The sequence below is a fragment of the Sciurus vulgaris genome, assembly GCF_902686455.1.
Source record: "Sciurus vulgaris genome assembly, chromosome: 10".
Taxonomy (NCBI): domain Eukaryota; kingdom Metazoa; phylum Chordata; class Mammalia; order Rodentia; family Sciuridae; genus Sciurus; species Sciurus vulgaris.
In genome coordinates, this window is record NC_136470.1 from 58666432 (window position 1) to 58685400 (window position 18969).

The 18969-nt window shown below is 40.0% G+C and overlaps 1 pseudogene across 1 annotated transcript in view; it reads right to left on the bottom strand.

The window, feature by feature from the left end:
- Window positions 1–1044: 1044 nt before the first annotated feature.
- LOC306637631 overlaps window positions 1045–18969 on the bottom strand; it is a 129978-nt pseudogene continuing 112053 nt past the window's right edge. The window contains exons 16-19 of the transcript in view: window positions 18157–18268; window positions 8242–8434; window positions 7811–8020; window positions 1045–4371 (exon numbers count right to left, since the gene is read on the bottom strand). The product of the transcript in view is annotated as an uncharacterized misc_RNA (transcript). The remainder of the gene's footprint in view (window positions 4372–7810; window positions 8021–8241; window positions 8435–18156; window positions 18269–18969) is intronic.

Sequence of the window (18969 nt, forward strand, 5' to 3'; positions counted from 1 at the left end):
GGACTTTTAAAAAAGTCATTAAGATACCTCTGGGTGAAAAACTGCTTTATTAAAGCAAATCCTAGATATTATATAACTTCATCAATAAATACTTATGTATTTCTAATAGATAAAGATGGTTGCTATGGTTTTAAAGTCTCCCTAAAATGTTTATGCATTGCAAACTTACTTCCCAAATTAATATATTAATGGTATTTGGAGGTGGGACCTTTGGGAGGGAGGTTATTAAAGTTAGATGTTGTCATGAGGGTGAAGCCCTAAATAAGAAGAGAAAGAGACTTGTGTCAGCATGCTTAATATGTCTCACCAGGTGATGTCCTTTGCTGTGTTATGATATAGCCAGAAGGCCCTCACAAATGCCAGCACCATGCTCTTGGATTTCTCAGCCTCCAGAATCATGTACCTAAGAAACTTCTGTTCTATATAAATTACTTGCTCTTAGGTATTTTTTTGTGGCAATGGAAAATTAACTCAAACATTGGAATTTTGATATCACATATTATAAATAGATACAATTATTTAAACATACGATCAATTGAGGCAATGGATTTTTATTGAATAAAACACCAGGACACCATTTGTTATTGGATAAAGTGATGTCACATGATGCACAAGGAACATATGTACATATGAATTTAATATATACTTAAGAAAATTAACCAGAATTCCTTATATTATCTGATTATTTAGAAAATCATTGCTACTCAGTTATCACTGATTCTAGGTCCTAATTTTGGACGAATACCAAATGGAAATAAAATCACACAATCTTAAATTAAAAATGAAAATTCTGGTATCATTCTTTTTTTTTTTTTTTTCCTAGGGAAAATGTATAAGTTCTTTGATTTTATGCCTATGTGCTTTTTTCCTCCTACTAAAAATCTGGGTTCCTATATATGTTAATGGATAAATAATTCTATTAGTCTTATTGCTAGTAGCAATATATTGTTGTGAAATGCAATTTACTTTTTTACCCTTATATAATATAAATGATATATATTTATATACATACAGCTATGTTTAAAGCCACTGGGAATAATTCTTTTTGTGTATGTTTTATGTCCTCAGTTTGATATATAGTTAACTTATTTGCTTCCATAGTGTTTAAATTTTAGGAACTTCTGGGCCTTTTTTTCTTAATAAACATGTTTAATTATGAAGTATGTAAATGATTTAAATTATTATGCAGTCAAAACAACTAACTATGTTATATTCAGAATGTCTAGTTTTCTTTTTTCTGTTCTCTGCCTATGAGCAACTATTTTCATTAGATTTTTAATTTATTCTCTCACCATTTCTCCTTGAAAATGTAAGTATGCGCACGTGTTCATATTCTCCCCCGACCCTCTTGCATAAATGGGTTTTAACTCTCCACATCGCCTTCACCTTTGGTCATCTTTATACTGCTAAGTGTGATCTCCAGGATATAGTTTATAGTTCTTCTCATTCCCTTTTAATCAACACAATTGTATGAATGGCCCATAATATGCTTTGGTATTCCACTGTATGGATGTACAATGGGATTTGAGCTATCAAATCCCAGTTGAATATTCTTTCCATCTCTGTAACATTTGTCATATGCCCTCTACATAGACTTTAAAATTAGTTCAATTATTTTACAGGTTCTGTTTTTAAGATAGTTCTTCCTATATGGTTTTAAGCTCCCTGAAGGCAGATACTACCTCATTTCTTTCAGTCCTTGCTATATCTGCATTGAGACTTCTGGGATCCTGATTCAGTTATTTTCCCTCTCCTACCTCCCCTGGTTGTTACGAAATGGACACTTTCCACAGAGAAACAAATAGGAGCAAAGACATAGGAGCAAGGACACAGAAGCAAGACCCACTAAGGTGTGTTTGGATACAGTGGATAACCCTCCCTATGGAGAGACTAGAGCTGGTGTGGCAAGTGGGAGGAGATAGATGAATTCTCACCTAGCACTAAGAGGAAAGGGACATTTCATCCAGTCCAAGAACAATCTTATTTTCTTGTCAAAAGTCAAGCAAGAATGAATGAACATGTTGAGATAAGACACTCTAAAATATTTGAAAATGCTAAAACCAGAAGTGATAGGGTGAGGACATCTGGTACAATACCCCAGGACAATAAAGCCTTGAATTGGGGTTGTCAAACTCCCATGATTACACAGGAACAAAGGAACTGAGCTACTGCAGTAGATAATTGATCTTCACATTTCTGCCAACAATCTTCAGTTTTAGTCTAACTGGATGCCGTGCCTTGACTATGTACATTTAATCTCTTCCTACCATGCTCTCTAACCTCTACTGACCTTGAGTTTGTGAATGATGGGGCAATAGAGAGAGCAGTGGAGGCAGGAGAGATTGGGACGAGCCGTGGTGGAAACAGATCAAAGATGAAGTACTACATCAACATTATGACACAACATCTGTGCTGAAAGAAAAATGATCAATTGAGGCAATGGATTTTAATTAAATAAAACACCAGGATACCACTTGTTATTCAATAAAGTAACTGATGTCACAAGGAACACAGACTATTTTTACATCTCGCTTCTCTAATTCTGTGATTCACTATTGAAAACAAGTTTAAGCTCCAGGAATTTGGCAGTAACAGATGCTCTCAGCACCAGTACTCTGGCACAAGGAAGGTTAATTGTGAATCTTACTCTTGGCTATGGCTATGTATACAAGGGCTTGGGCTCCCAGTACAATTATTAAGATTTGTATCATGAATCTCTTAGTGCATTTAATGTAAGAACACAGCACTGCTAACCAAAGCTTCTCCATAGGGTTACCAACCATCTGTAGAATTTAAGTATGAGACATCTCTGTGGGGGCGAGGGCAAAGAATGAGTTATAGAGGCAACCCTGGGTTCTGCTATGTAGGGTTGGTGCCCACAGCTATACTGTTGTAGAATTGCAGGGTGGAGGGAAGAGGTAGTGGGCTCACTTTTTAGCATTATCAAGAAAATCTTATAAAGGAAAGGTTAATCAGACAGTATCTTCATAAGATGTGACTGCAAATATTGACCAAGCAGGAATAAAACCTTTTTATTCCTTTCGATCTATGTGGGTTTTCATGCATATTCTTTTCTCTTGGTCATCAAGCATCTTTGAGCTTTCACATCCTTCATTTCTATCCCAAAGCAGAAGTACCTGTCTTGATAAAAAAAAAAAAAAATGACTGAGTGATAGGTAAGCTTCTCCATTCCAAAAGGCTGGACTCCACGATGGCCTAATGGCTGAATTTTATTACCAAGATTTTATTTAGTTCTCCACATTGTAAATAACTTAAGCAAATATAAACACAAATTCTTTATCTCTTTTCAATTATAAAATGTCTAATGTAAAATCTGATTGAAGGTCCCGTCTCCCAGTTCTTTCACTTTTAAGTAAGGGATCAACTTCCATTCACACAGCAGGATCAGGGTGACTTCAGGTTGTTGTATATTTGAGGAGCTGAGAGAAAGCTCTTGACAAAGAAAGGATGAGTGGAAACTAAAACAAAGCCCAAGCCCCACCTAGTAAGCTCTGAGACCTGGGAGCTAGGTCCTCACACACAAAATTGGCCCTCTACCCTTACTCCTCTAATATCTTTTGCTCAGTGGTACTTGCACTTCCCATACCCTTTGAGAGAAGTTCTGCATCTGCCTGGAGTGGGTGCCTGGAGGAGGGTCTTCATCCAGTTCCCACAAGGGTAAGTTGAGGCTGGCAGAAATGTTTGAGCTTAACTGGCATTTAGGAGAAGCACCACCAACAACTGTACATTTGCATAATAAAGAAGGCCCACCAGCCCTGAAGTTCTTCTTTACCAACCTGACTTTCCTATTCAAGTAGTAGTGTTTAGTGTAAAACATAAATGACGTAAGCACTATTTTCAGATCCTCATCATCATAAAACCATTATAGGCCCTAGAAAAATAGCTATTTGCAGGGAACCACAGGAAGAACTGTTTCTGGACATACATTGATTCACAAGTGGAAAATGACTGAACTGAAAAAAAAAAAAAAAAGGCTCTTGCTTTCACAAGATTTTGCTTATGATAATTCAACTGCTTCTTTTCATTGCCAGGATAGGTCAGAAGGGATGAGCTAATTGAACTAATTGTTCAAGTTGAGCAAGGGGTGGGGGTGTCACCTAACCTCCTGCAGCCACTGTGAGGAATTAATGGAATCTTTATTGGGATGCACATTGTCCCCTGCCTCTGGGCTCCTGCTCCAGTGAACTCTGGAATTCAGGACTCAGCAGGTGGTCAATAACCCACCTCAGTGGCTGCCTTCCTGACCTTCTCTTCTGCATTTTGACACATCTGCATCATCTTTTCTGCTTCTTTCTGAATCTGAGCAACATCAGCCTCCAGTTTTTTCTTCTGGCTGAGGAGGCTTGTGTTCTGAGGAAAAACAGCATTTCTGTTAGGCAGCTAAAACCAGCAAGGGCAAATGCAAGCCGGTCTGTGCAGGACATGCAATGGGAGGCAGCTCAGACCAGGAGCAAATTTTATCACAATCATCCACATGCAGCTAAGACAGACTTCCAACCCCAGCTTGACATGCCATCCAAGGCATACTTGAATGGAAGTTTTTTCATCCATGTAGAGGTTCAAGACTAGAGATGGCAGCCTCAAGCAGAAAGAAATGGATCCTGGATAACATGTGTTCGGTTTTCAACTTGTTGAGGAATATTTTTCTGCCTTTTGCCATTCAATGTGATAAAGACTGAAGAGTGAAGTCAGAGTCACCTACAAATATCTGGGGATCAGGGGGTTGGAAAATAAAAGTCACAGTTTCCAGCATACCATTTCATCCAGGAAGAAGAAAATCCTCCTTATCCACCTGCCTCCCTGTTCTACTCTGCAGTGGGGCGGAGGAGGAAAAAGTCGTTCAAAAAGTCTCAATCCCCAGCGCTTAGGAACCCCCATTAAAGGGAGGAAGCTTTGTGCTCTGCAGCTGGTGCTGCCCTAATTCTTTCCTTCCTGAGTTGTGACACTAGAGGCCAAATCTTCCCTTGCTGCATCTGTTCCGTGTTTGAAGCACAGCTTTTCAGAGGGTGTGAAACCTTAGTACAGAGCGCGCATATAAAAGGCTCAGGCTTTCGATTTTTCAGTTCTCCTTTCATTTCATCCTTTCACTTTCCTCCAGCTAGAGCTTCTCTCTCAGTGGCAGGATTAAGGCTTGCAAATAGACATCCCAGCCTCACAGGTTCTGCCTGCCTCCTGCATGGCAGGAAGCATGCATCATCAAGACTGCCCCCCTCTGTCCTGAGGACAACCAGGCCCTGTGCACCCAGGATTTCCATTGCCATGGGCGTAGCAGGGACAGGGTAAGTATATTTTCCTAAAGGGGTTTCTGGATGCTAACTGCACATAACTCCATAGGAACTCCCTGTAAAGGAAGGTACATGCATGAACAATGATCTGTTTGCACCTTGAATAATTTAAAATTAGCTAGGGAGATGTTTAAAACCTTTACAAGCAGAATAACTAATTGGTTCTGTTTTAGGAGGAAGGCGATTAGGGAGTACTGTGCAGGAGGGTCATTCATAGCTCAGGTTTGCAAAGAGGGCATATAACATCAACCAAAGATAAGATTCGTCTCATGTTTGTTCTAAGCAGGATAATATACGGGATAGTGATCAGGACCAGGAGAAGCACTTGAGAACTTGTCTGATTCCTGGGCCCCACTGCAAAGCTCCAATTCAGTAAGTCTGCAGTAGGATCTGAGAACTGGCACTATTTTGTTAGTGACTCTTACCACCTAAGTTTCAGAAAAATCTGCTCTGTGTCCCGGGTCTCCAAAGCCTTATTTTATTTTTACCCCAAATCTTCCCTCCTCTCTGTCCCCACTGCCCTGTGGTTGATGTCCTCCCCCATCCCATGGTGTTTTTTCATCACACTGGAACCCATAGTACAGTGTCAGTTTAGACATGCATGGAAAGTGATTTATCACCAATAGTTATTAAGTACTGTAGACAATGGATGCTTTACTTTTTAAAAAATTCAATATCCCACTTTATAAGAATTCAACTCGTTGTATTTAGATAAACTTTCTTGAGATAGAAAGAAAATGTTGAAGTGAGTTATCCTGCTGAGAATTATGCATAACTTACAGCCTATTTGTTCTCTACCCCATGGTACCCCAAAGGGATTCTATTGCACACATGGACACAAAAGTCAAACTGCAGGCACAAACTAATTTCAACACCTTTCAGCAGAAACAGTTCGTTTATGCATTATTTTAATGTTTCTCACTGGAGATATAATGAAGGGCAATCCAGCACCTTCAAGGACTTTTAGTATCTCTGGACCCTGGCACTAAATGTTTGTGGTACTTTCCAGTCACCATGGCAACTACAATGACCCCACAGATGTTTCTAAACACCCCAGAGCATGAAAGTTCTGTCCCTATTTGCTTTAATCTATACTTCACAACAATCACCAGAGTAAACTTTCTAAATATCTGATACATGTAAACCTGATAACTTCACTCTCAGCTACTCAAAATTCTTCAGGGGATCCTCATTATGTGCAGATAAAATTCAAACTCCAGCAGTCTCAGACTCAAGTTCCCTGGTGACCTGGCCCTGCTTGTGTCTTAACATCATTTCTACTCATCTGTCCTACTGACCCTGTGCTCTAGTATGTGAATTTCCCTTAAAATCCCAGATTCCCTTGCCTGCATGCCTCTCCCTGTCTTTTCTCTGTACCTGGCTGACTTCTTACATGTCTTCCATGACACAGTTGAAGAAGAGTGTGCACCTGCCTAAGGAGTCTAGGATTGCCAGGGAGTACCTTCTACAGGAGTATACTGTCCATATCATCAAATTCATAGCAATGCTTTACAACTGTTTACTTAGGTCTTTACTCTTTAAAGACAGTGGAGACATTTAATATCTACATTGGGCTAACTTTTCAGGTGATGATGGGTACCTTAAAAATGCTTATTGCTTGACCTGTTTACTATAGACATTTGTCCTAGCTATCATGGTTTCTCCTGCTTCCAGAAGGATGTGAAGGACCTAATAAATTTACTTTGTCACTTATATAATCTTACACAAGAAGCCAGAGTACTGACAGCTCATCATATCTTTCAGTATATAACTCTTGATTCCAAGGTAGGAGTATTTTTTAAAAATTCTGGAATTCTGGAAGAGCAAGTGGCTTAGAAAGATTCAGAGAACCAGGCCAATGCTCCTAGAGTATAAGGAAATATTAATTCCTCTCTCCCCAGCATCCTGGCTGTGAATCCCCCCCCCCCCCCCTTTTTTTTTTTGGCTTAGTGTTCCAAGTCAAATTTTATCTCCCCCCAAAAAGACATGCTACAATCCCAAACTTCAATTTTATAGAATATGTCCTTGTTTGGAACTAGGACTTTGAAATAAATAGTCAATTCAAACTAAAAATGAGGTTTTTAGAGTAGATCCTAACCAATAAAACTTATAAAAAGGGGAGATTTTAACAGAAAAAGACACAGAGGGAAGATTGTGTGAATATACACTGGGGGAAGGCAAGCAATTGGTGTGATGCATCCACATGCCAAGGGATTTCAGAGATCACCAGCAAATCATAAAAGCGAAGGGGAGGCAAAGAAGGATTATCCTACAGGTTTCGGAGGGAGCTCGGCCCTGTGGATGCCTTATTTTAGATGTCCAGCGTCCAGTACTGATGAATGAAGAGTGTGACCACTGCTCTACTGTACAGGCTCTCCCTGAGCTTCTCATGCCATTCCCAGGACTTGACATGGCAACTGTGGATGGCTTAAAGCTGACCAAGGATAAAAACTACTGCCTTCAACCAACTGAATCAGCTAATGGGGAGAGTTTATGGGCCCCACCTGGGTGTAGAAAAGACTGATTTTTTTTTTTTTTTCTGTGATTTTCAGGAGCTTTCTCTACCAGCCTGAGCCCACACTCTCTCTGCTCTTGCAAGGATCTTAGTTTCTTTAGTTCAGACTGAAGAAGAGAATTGTGCTGTTCAGTTACAGCCACTTGTTCCTTCAGATCATTGCTCAGTGTGTACTGTCATTCAGTTGTACTTGAAGGTCCTGCAAGAGAAAATTAGGGCCTAGAGCACAGACCTGCCTGAGTGCAATGTGGGATGTGCACCTGTGCGTACATGATCTGAGCAGAGTTCTGCCTGTTTTAATTTAAGAATATTCTCGCTGTCTTGAAGGATGAAATTTGTTGTCCTCACCTTTATTGCTCCGTACAATCTGTTGCTTAGTGTGCTCCTATAAGAAGTATTTCTACCTTCACCCCATATTACCTTCATTTGACTCTGAAGCCATCCCAGGTATTTGGTTGCCTCAGACACTTGCCAGTTGGCACAGTGAAGCTGGCATTCCATCACCATCAGGTCCCTTTCCATCCTCTTCCTCAGCCTGGTAGCCTCAAGTCTGCTCCTAGCTTCAGAATTCAGACTAGACTGCAGGGAGTCAATAGCATACTGCTGTTTCTGCCTAATTTTAGAATAACATTCTGGGGGAAAATATCACACACCCAAATTAAGAAAAGTTGCCTGCTGTGTTCACAACAGTTTAGGAAATTGAAAAAAAAATTAAAATTCAAGAAAAATTCTAGGCAATTTACAAAATGAGTTTTGTTATTCAGCTTTCCATTGCTGTAACAAATGCCAATGATAAATCAACTAATAAGAAGGAAGAGTTTATTTTGACTTATAGGTTAGGAGGTTTTCATCCATGGTCACTTGACCCTGTTGATTTGGACCTGTGGCACAATACATCATGATGAGAACACACGGCAGAGAATCTGCTCACCTTATGGCACTCAGGAAGCAAAGAGAAAGAAAGAAAGGTTCTGGGTCCCCGTATCCCCTTCAAGGGCATGCCCCTAATATGCTACCTTTTTCCCTGTAGACTCCACCTCCTAAAGGTTCCACCACTTTCCAAGAGCACCACAAACTGGTGACCAAGCCTTTAACATTGGCCTTTGGGGAATAATTTCAAATCATAGCACTCTACTCCTGTTTCCCAAAGGCTCATATCCATTTCATTATGCCAAATTCATTTAGTTCATCTCCATGAGTTCCCATTGTCTTAAAAGTTTTGGCATTGCTTAAAAGTCCAAGTCCAAAGTCTCTTCTGAGACTTAAGGCAAACTGTACTGGAGGCCCTGTAGAGATTTTAAAAACCAAATTACATACTTCTGAGATACAATGAATTCTTCTATTATAAAGTAAAGAGTAGGACAAAATTAGGGCAATCGAACTAAGACTGAAAAGTAGCAGGGAGGCATTAAATACTGTAGCAATATGTATAGCATCTGGGGTGCCTAGTGGCATGATGTGACTCCAAGGGGCTTGGACAGCGCTGCCCCTATGAACTTGCTGGATTTGGCCCATGTGGCAACTCTCTTGGGCTGGCTGGACTCACCCTGCAGCTTCCTTCAGCAGGCATTCCATGCTTTGGCATCTCTAACATCTTGGGTTTTCCATTGCAACTTCAGTTTCACTCTCATAGCTTCACACATGGCCCTGTTGGAGGCTGCTTGCAGGGATTCTGACCTTAACACACATTGCCTGGCCTTCCAGGTTTTCCTTTGAAATATCAGAGGAAGCCTCCTTGACCCATAACTCTTATAGTCTGCATGCTTACCATATCAGCATCACATGGATGATGGCAAGGTCTGCAGACAGTGGGCACACTTGAACCATAGCTGCAGTGGCTTCTGAGTGCTGGGACAACTGAACATAGGGAAACCAATTCCACTTGGTGGCCCTGTGCAATCAGGGTCCTTCAGGGTTGTCTTCTCAAAAGAATGCCCTTGACATAAATTTAGACTTTATACCTTTGTATTATTCAGTTTTCTGTCACTGTAGCAAATACCTAAGATAATTCAACTTATAAGGATGAAAGGCTTATTTTGGCTCACAGTTTCAGAGGTTTCAGTCCACATTCACTTGGTCCTGTTGTTTTGGGTCTGTGGCAGTAAAATACATCAGGGCAGGAGCACATGGCAGAGGTGCTTCTGACTTCATGGCAGCCAGGAAGCAAACAGAAAGAGAGTAAGGGGCTAGGGTCCTAATACCCACTTCAATGACATGACCCTAATGACCTAACTTGCTTCCACTAGGCTCCAACTTCTAAGATTTCACTTCCAATAGTGCTACAGATTGGTGAGAAGTTTTTAACAAATGGCCTTTCAGGGATACTTTAATTACAGCATGAATTTAAAGTGTCTTCATTTTTAAAAGAGAGAGGGTGACGGGTTAAGTTGGTAAATCTATGTCCATCATAACAGATTAAGTAAGATTTTCAGACCAATCCCAGCCCACCCCCAAATCAAGGAAGCACAAGAATCTTTTCAAGGTTCCTGTGAGGTAGTCCTAGTCTTATCTGAGATGCTCTAAAGAATTATCTAGGGCAAATACCTGGATTTCCAAGAATGGCTAACAATAAAGTGAGGATGCTCTTATATTATTTTCAATGGTAAAAAATGTCTAAATGGGCCAAGAAAGAGCCACCAAGATTGGAGCAAGTTCTGAGACCCAGCAATATTGTCCTAAAGGCCCACAGTCACTATGTATCCTACAATAGCTTAGTTTTCTCTGTATAGGAGTTTGAGAAAACTAATTGCTATGTGATATTATTTTAATATTTCTTCACAAGAACCAAAATATTATGCTGAAACCATATTTGTAAAGTGACAGAAGCTCAGATAACAACTGTATCTTCAGGAAAGTCATGGAAACCTGGGGGAACCCATGGCAATTTTCTTTTCCCAGCACTCTTGCAGAGTTAGGGATCATGTGGCTTAATTCTAGCTAGTGGACTAGGGCCACAGTGAAGGGCACCATTCCAAACCTTGGCCATGCACATTTTTACTTGTGTGAGTCCTGAAATCTCTCTTCCATAGCTGTGACATCAAAGCTAGAAGAAACCTGGTTTCTGGGATTGAAAGTGGCTTCTTTTCAATTCTGACTGTAATTGGACTCTGACTAGGGCAAAACCAAATTTCTATTGTTTTAAGCTGCCAAAATTTTAGGGTTATTCATTAGAACAATTTAACTGTTATCACTAACATGTGCCTGTGTAAAGTACATGTGATAGTGTAAAGTCACACCATCTCTAGTGCTAGATAGAGAAGATACAAGAAAGAAGGGCTCTTCCTCCTCATGAGGAAGTCTTTCAGAACAAGCATCAGAAATGTATTCATCCGGGATCAGAATTAAATTCCACATTGAATTGTTGTAGAGCCTGTGCCCTAAACTCTGAGGCTGATCAGGAAGGTACAAGCCTGCAGGGGAGTAGGACAATGATCAGTCTGCCATTTGGTCACAGGTGGGGCCCTTACTTTTCATGACTACCTTTCTCCTTATGGGGTTGGGTTTGTCTCATAAGTAGTTGTGGAAATCTATGAGAAACAAGTCTTTATGGCTTCAGAGCCCAAACTTTCATGCCTATCCTGAGGTGCTGAGTTTTCATGCCACTCTCAGTTAAGGATCCTATAGACCTCCACATATATAAAGTTAAAAGGAACTGTTATGGGGTGAAATGGGTATCCCCTAAATTCATATATTGAAGCCTCACCCTTAGTGCCTCAGAATGAGACTGTATTTGGAGACAGGGATTCTAAAGAGGTAATTGAGATAAAACAGGGCTGTTAGGGTGGGGCCTAATGTAACAGCACTAGTGCCCTTATAAGAAGAGGAAGAGACACCAGGAATGGGTACATACAGAGGAAAGATCCTCTGGGGACAGTCCAAGAAAGAAGGCCACCATCTGTCTACAAGCCAAGGACAGAGGCTTCGTGAGAAATGAAGCCTGGCAATCCCTTCATTTCAAATTTATAACTCCAGAACTGTGAGAAATCAATTCCTATTGTGTAATCCACACAATCTGGGTATTTTGTGATGGCAGCCCTTGCAAACTCATGTAGCAACACTCAAACTCAACATCCCCAAAGGCTTTAGGACATTTTTCTGACTTCCATGGCAGAGGCTCTCGTTCTTGCTGGAAGACAAAAGCATTGCTGGCCTGGTGTCAAAATCCTCTGTGTAGAAATACATTCTGCAGCAGACACACTGAGTGTTTCAAATACGAGTTTTCCCACGGTTGTCTATGAAACTTCATGAGTGCCTGCAAAAGTAAAAAATGCTATGGTTTAAGAGGAATGGAAATGATACAGCCCTGGAGAAGGCCTGCTAAACAATCAACATATTTCATGTGGGGTCAAGAAATCTTTAAAATGAAAATTCCCTCAACTACATTTTTTAAAAAAGAAAAACAAAGTACTTATGACCAAGGACAATATAGTAAGAATTCATTTTTGTTTTTCAAATGTAAGAAACTAAATGAAAAAAAAAAAATCCAAGCAACATTAAAACTTAAAATTTTGAAAAGCTAATTAGTTTAAAGTCAGTTCAATAGTTATTTTTTCTCTCAGTATTGCTCACCTATATCACAGAAATATGAGATTCTCTTTAATCCAAAGACATGTGATTCCCCTTTATATGATCTATGAGGTATTTTTGCTATCTAAATACCATATCAGAATGAGATCCTACTTTCTGAAGATATGAAAAATATTTTCTTAGAAACAGAAATTTAAACATTCTCTTTACTGAAACTCAAGACAATTAAGAAAAATTAAGTCAGATAGCGTATATTAAATTGAGACCGTGTGGTAAAGTTTGACATAATTGAGCTCAGAGGAAGGAAAAGATGGTGGAACATCACCATGTACTTAAACTAAAGCTGAGACCAGGGTGGGAGATTCATGGACTGTAAGTCAAATCCCATGGTGCCCATTTGATTTCCTATTGTCAAGGACTGCTTTTAAACTACAACCTCAAAGTTAGGTGGTTGACACAGAGACCATATATGGCCCACAGAGTTGTAAATATGTACTATCTGACCCTTTATAGGAAAAGTTTGCTTAGCCCTTCTATAGGTAATCAAATCAAAACAAATGTATTTTGGTGGAATATGAAATTTCACTGCCTCATTCCCCAAAGTACCTCCCTGGGTCTATCTGTGGAGAGTAGAATGAGCACCATGGCTCTGGACCAGTGTGATGACTCTCACCCATTTCAGCATTTCAGGGAACAGTTGGGACCCTGAAGATTCAGAATGCACCTGGCCATCTTGTTTGGAAGCCTAGTCATGGTGGACACCAGCTGGCCTTTAAGCTGGCCTCCTTCCCTGTGTCTAGGATGGAGAAGATCGAAGTCAGTCACCAAAGCTCCTCCCCTTTTCCATCATGACTGCACTGTCACCTCCTTCCCTCTGAGTATGCCAATAGTAACATTAGGTGAAATGAAAACATGTAACAGCTGTACCATCCATAAAAGTTTAAGAAACCCTGACTAGACTATTAGGTCCAGTATCCTACCAAAACTGAGAGCTCCAATATTTGCCAATAAGTGAAATACATCACATGCGTGCACACACACACACACACACCAGCAGCCTCTTGGATGGGCTCACTCAGGATTAGTCCTCACCAGACTGAGAATGAGCTCAGCAGCAGAGGAGCTGAGGGCATCACAGTGAGCTGTACTGCGAAGGTCCGACCTTTTCCTGTGGGTCTTTCCTCCTACTTTTCTGGTCCCTTTGACTCCCTGGGTCCTGTCTTAACAGATTACTCAGCTTCTCTTGGGGCAGATGATAATTTATGTGGACCAGAACCTTGAACCTCTTCTTCCTCAGGCAAGTTTTTCTCTGAGTTTTATAATTTTCCAGCTTACCTTTGATTGATTGGAAGTTTATGCTTGCGTGTATTTACCCCTGGCAGTCTACTCAGTTTCCTCCTAGTCCTGAAGTCAGATAAAACCAAAGACTTTTGATAGAATCTGCACTTGTGCAGCACAGAAATGATATGGGATGGTATTCATGATATTTTGTAAAATACGCTCATCTCTCCTTTCTGGATGCTGGATGTACTTGTCATGGTTACTGTGAATCATTAACTAAAACTTAGGAAGAGCTCGTCTCCACGACTCCAGTCAGCCCCTTCCTTTTCCAGCCCCTTCACAACTCATGCCCTCTTCGGTTCTTTCTTCCCTGAATGTTAGCTGTGTGGATCTCCAGCTTCCAATGCACGAAGATTATTATAATTGGTGAACTGCTCTCTGACATTCAGATGTACCTGATGAGACACAGACTCTCTGAGGATTCATTCTTTCCTCAGCTGGGTTTATTTATAGGCACAGATTTGACGTTACCTATAGTCACATTTTTTTTTTTTTCTTAACTACACAAAGGAGACATTCATTTTTGTTCCTTGTGGAAGGAAGTAGGACAAACATCAAGGCCCAGTGATTTTGCCTTCATCAAAAAAATTCTTTTAGACACCGACTCAGAGTCTCTTAAGTGGACCAAAATTTCTCACTATAGTCAGTTCTCTGAAGGAAAATGCCAGTGAGTGAGAACAAAGATAACTCAAAGCTCAGAAAGGGCCAAGTTTGGCCTGACATCCTCATTAAACATGGACCCCATGGGAGTTTGGGCAGAAAATAGACTATGTTCAATTGAACATGTTAACAGGATTTAATTTTTTTTTTTAATCAAACACATTGAAAGCAAATTTCCAGGTGAACCTCTGACTAGTGATTTTCTTTGCTGACATATGGCTTTGACTTAAGGAACAGATCAGATAGATAATATAATCATCATTAATTCCACATGTTTATAATTGTGCCTTTGATCCGTAGTGTGTGCAATGCTTTGCCAACACCAGGTTGCTGATCTTCCTTACCACCTTCTGTAACATGTGGGGGCTTCTTTATCCCCTAACTTCCACAAGAAGCTAAGAAATGGAATGTCTAAAGTCATCAGCTTGTTATGAGGAAGTTAAGGAAAGATCTAGCAATGCCCGAGTCCCATCTAATTCAGTTTCCTATTAAGACTCAGCTGTTTCAACAGAGATTCAATAAGCCTCTTAGCTTTGGGCTCTGTGCTCACCAAACAGCTAAATGTACAGGCAGGGGTATGTGAAAACCTCACTCTGCTCTCGTTTTAATCTTAATGTATAGCACCCAGCTTTTTAGTCCTTTTATCCATGGTTCAGCATTTTCAGTGAGTTTCTGGAATGCCCAAGAAAGAGACTTGACACGGGAAGGGAGACCTAGAGAGTATACTTGGTCCTTATACATACACTTTTTTTAAATGTGTTATCCTGAGTCACATCTGAGAGCAGAAACTGCTTAAAAATAAACATAAAAAATATAAAGGTATTCCTTTGTGTTAATAATGGTGCATTTAATAGAAGATTCTCTTGCAGTGTTAGTCTCTTGGGTAATGTCCCAAAAGAGGTCAGAAAAGCAACCAAATACAGTGAGTCCTGTTCATTCAAGAATTCTGAAATACATAACTATTATTTTTTCGAAATAATCTTAGATACCTAAAACTTTCTATTTCTTCCTCTTTCTCTGAAAACTTTCCAATTCTGCTTTAGCTTCCATGAGTTCACACTGGAAATGAAGAATCTTTCTTTCCATATTATTTTCCAGAGGTCCCTGGAATAAATTTTTAAAAATTAAATGTATTATTTTGGACAAAAGTTACTGAGAGAAATATAGGTTCAAATCAGGTATCTGGAAATGGGGTGAGATGAAAGATGAATGACTACTTTATCGTTTCACCAGCAGCTTTGACATTCTAAGGTCTTTCAATTGTAGTTCAAGAGCAAGAATTCTAAGGCAATTTTTTAAAATAGAAATTTTCAATCTTGTCTGTAACATATTTATATGCTTACATTTATTACTCTTGACTTTTTCTAACATCCCATTGTTGGGGTGAATCAATAAAAGTATCAAAGTTGGGACAAAACTACTATCTGAAATCTTTTAATTCTGACATCTCAGAAGGATGGAAGTTGAGGGGGTTCAGAGAGCAAGAAACAGAATGGTGCCCAGATATTGTCATCTAAAGGACAAATAAAAGAATTTAGGATGTACTTGATACATAACACTAAGTGTGAGCCATTATTACTTTAATAAGTACTGTTACTACAAATGGGTTGCTTTGACACATAGGGAGATCCTCTGAGCCTTTGACTGTTCAATAGGTCAGGGAGTTGTTTCCAGGAATGTTATAAAGGTGATTCAATTTTAACAGTGTAAGTTTGATGAAATCTTTAAAAGTCTATTCCAGATATAAAATGCATACAAAGGAAGAAGAAATAACACACACATGGAGCATACTGATGTTATATAAGGACATAAGCATGATGATCTATTGGTCAGTTAACTCTGGACAGTTCTGAGAGCAGATTCACAGAACTCTCTGCTCTGAGGAATGATTCACACCTACCATCAAAATTAAAAAGTAAAATTGCCTAGACATTTTAATGAGACCTCCTTTGCTGTTCTTTGAACACTACCTTCAACAGAAAAGAAACCAAAATGCTTGGATAGCAACTTCCTCTGAGGGAATGGTATAGCTCCTTCAGGAGGAAACTTTCACTTCTAACCCTCTAGAATGCTCTGGGAAAGTGAATCTTTATAGAGAAGGTGACCTGTGATAATTTGAGTTTTATGGCCTTGAAAGAAGGACTGATAATGTTTCTCATAAATGCTCAACCAGGAAAAGCCACAAATACATGTCCAAATTGATGAAGTATTTATGATGTGGCTGAAGATACAACTTGAGAAAAGGCTAATAGCACACACTGCCATCTAGTGGTACTAAATGGGATGAGCACTGTGGCCTTAATGTCATCACCCCTGATGACATTATATCCTGGGTCCTGGTTGATTCAATATACAAAGATGCCTCTATGTTACCTTGGACTAAAGTTGCCTCTTCCAAACATATTTCTCATTGTCTGGTTATAATGTTTAAATTTATATCATAACATTTACTTCTTTTCAGATATGATGGTAGCTTCAGAAAGCCCCCAAACAGGATGCAGAGAGCCAAAGACAACAACTATATGAAACTAAACCTGTCAACTGCACAAGAACCAGACTTGCTATTAGACACCATGCTGCCACTTTAAGGGATTCTATATAAAATTCAGAAGACCTTGGGCTACATTTGTGCATAAAAGAGCAAGAGCTGTGTCAAGAGCTGTGTACTTGAAAACTCTTCATAAAGGATAATGTGGACTCCCCGTCTTCTGCATTGCAGCTTTTTTACAGAATTGTAGTGGTAAGTTTTAACAAACAATGCTTGTCCAGTGCAGTCCTTCAGGTCTAATTTTCTATTACTAGGTCTTCCAAAAGTCCCCTTCCCAAAATCGACTGATTTACTGCCAAACCTTTCAAAAATCATTCTCTGTACTGGTGGGTATGCCAGGTAGGGATATTGAGATTATATATATATATATATATATATATATATATATATATATATATATAAGTTGACAAAATTCCATTAAGGGAAAAGAGGTTCTTTAGGGTTTTTTTACACCTAATGACTATGACAGGACAACTTCCTTTTTCATGCAACAAATTCTCTGGAAAAATGTCTTAGTGACTGTTCCCACCTCTAACATTCACTCAGGGATAAAGCCAGAGACTTTTGCTGAACTTTGAATTGATAACACTGAACACATTCTATCAAACAATCTGCACACAGATGAGATTTCAGAAGCACATGTCTAAGAACATCACTTGGAATTTCATTTGAAAAACTGAAGGTCTTTTTTGAAGGGAAATTGTCTTTGAATGACTCCACTTAAAAGTGGTGCAGCTATGAGGATATTTATTCTTTCATCTTTGGGTTAGTACTTGTTGAGCTCTTCCTATAGGCCAGCAGGATTCTAGGCCAGTGCTTCCCCAACGTTCACCTGCATAGGAAACATCAAGGGATCTAGTTAAAATGCAGATTCTCATTCAGTGGAGCTGGGAGGCACTTGAGATGCTGAATTTCCAACAAGCTCCTGGGTGGTGCCCATGCAGCTGGTCCATTTTGAGTAGTGAGTACGGGCACTGGGGATAAACTGGTGAATGAGATAGCCATGTTTCCTCTAGTCACTACCGTCAGGAAATTTGTGTTCACTAGTGTTCATCCTGATCTCTGGGCCTCATTTTCCTCCTTTGTAAATGGGAACAATAGTTTTTAGGGGTGATTAACTAAAACTTGCATATCAAACATTTGGCATGGTGCCCAGCATGTAGTAGTCAGTTAAACCAGTGTCATGATATGGTTGCAGATTTTCTCCTTTGCCCAGTGGGGGAACCTCCTTTCCCTGGAGATCAACCTGTGTTTCTTACCGTGTCACCTGGGTTTCATCTTCTCTTATCCAATCAGGTTTCTTGATATTTTCCATTTCAGTGAAAGTCTGGGTCCCTTTTCTGTCCTGGTTTGTCAGGCTAGAAATCTGTTCTGGACAGAGGGAAGAATAGGAAAGTTGGTGAGAGGGCTCAATCTCAGACCCACGATATCAAGCACATTGTAACACTCCTAGAGGCCTGCTGGGGCCATGTTCATATAGTCCTTTAGAAACTTGAGAGCAGAACCACCATTAACTCACAGGGGATCTCTGTTACAATTAGAAAAAGGCATTCCTTTGTCTATATAGTCTTTTGCCATCTGCCAGGAAGTTGTCAACAACTGGGGAAGATGGTGAATCTTGGAGTCAGGGAATTGGACAACCTGTGCACCCTACACGGTGGTTCTGCATGTTAGAGCCGTTTCAGAGTCTACCTGGAAGTACTCTCAGACACAGACCTGGAATCCCTACACTTCCAGTGCAAGTGTTTAGCTGTCAACACAGTGTAAGCCACCACTTAACTCTGGGACAAGACAAAGCATAAGGTGGGTCACTGTCTGCCAGCAGCCAAGGCATGGCCTCAGATAGGCTAGATGAACACAAGGGACTCAGGGGAGACAGTGACTTCAACTCAAGTACCTGACAGTTTTGGCTATCCTCTTATGAACACAGCCTATGACCGAGGCTTCCAGAAGTCACAAAACCTCTGCCACCTGATACTGACATAGTATAGTGTAGGCCTTGTATCTTGGGAGATTATTTAATACAGAGGAGTGGAGAGTCCAAGAGCTTACCTGTTCAGGTTCTGAGATCT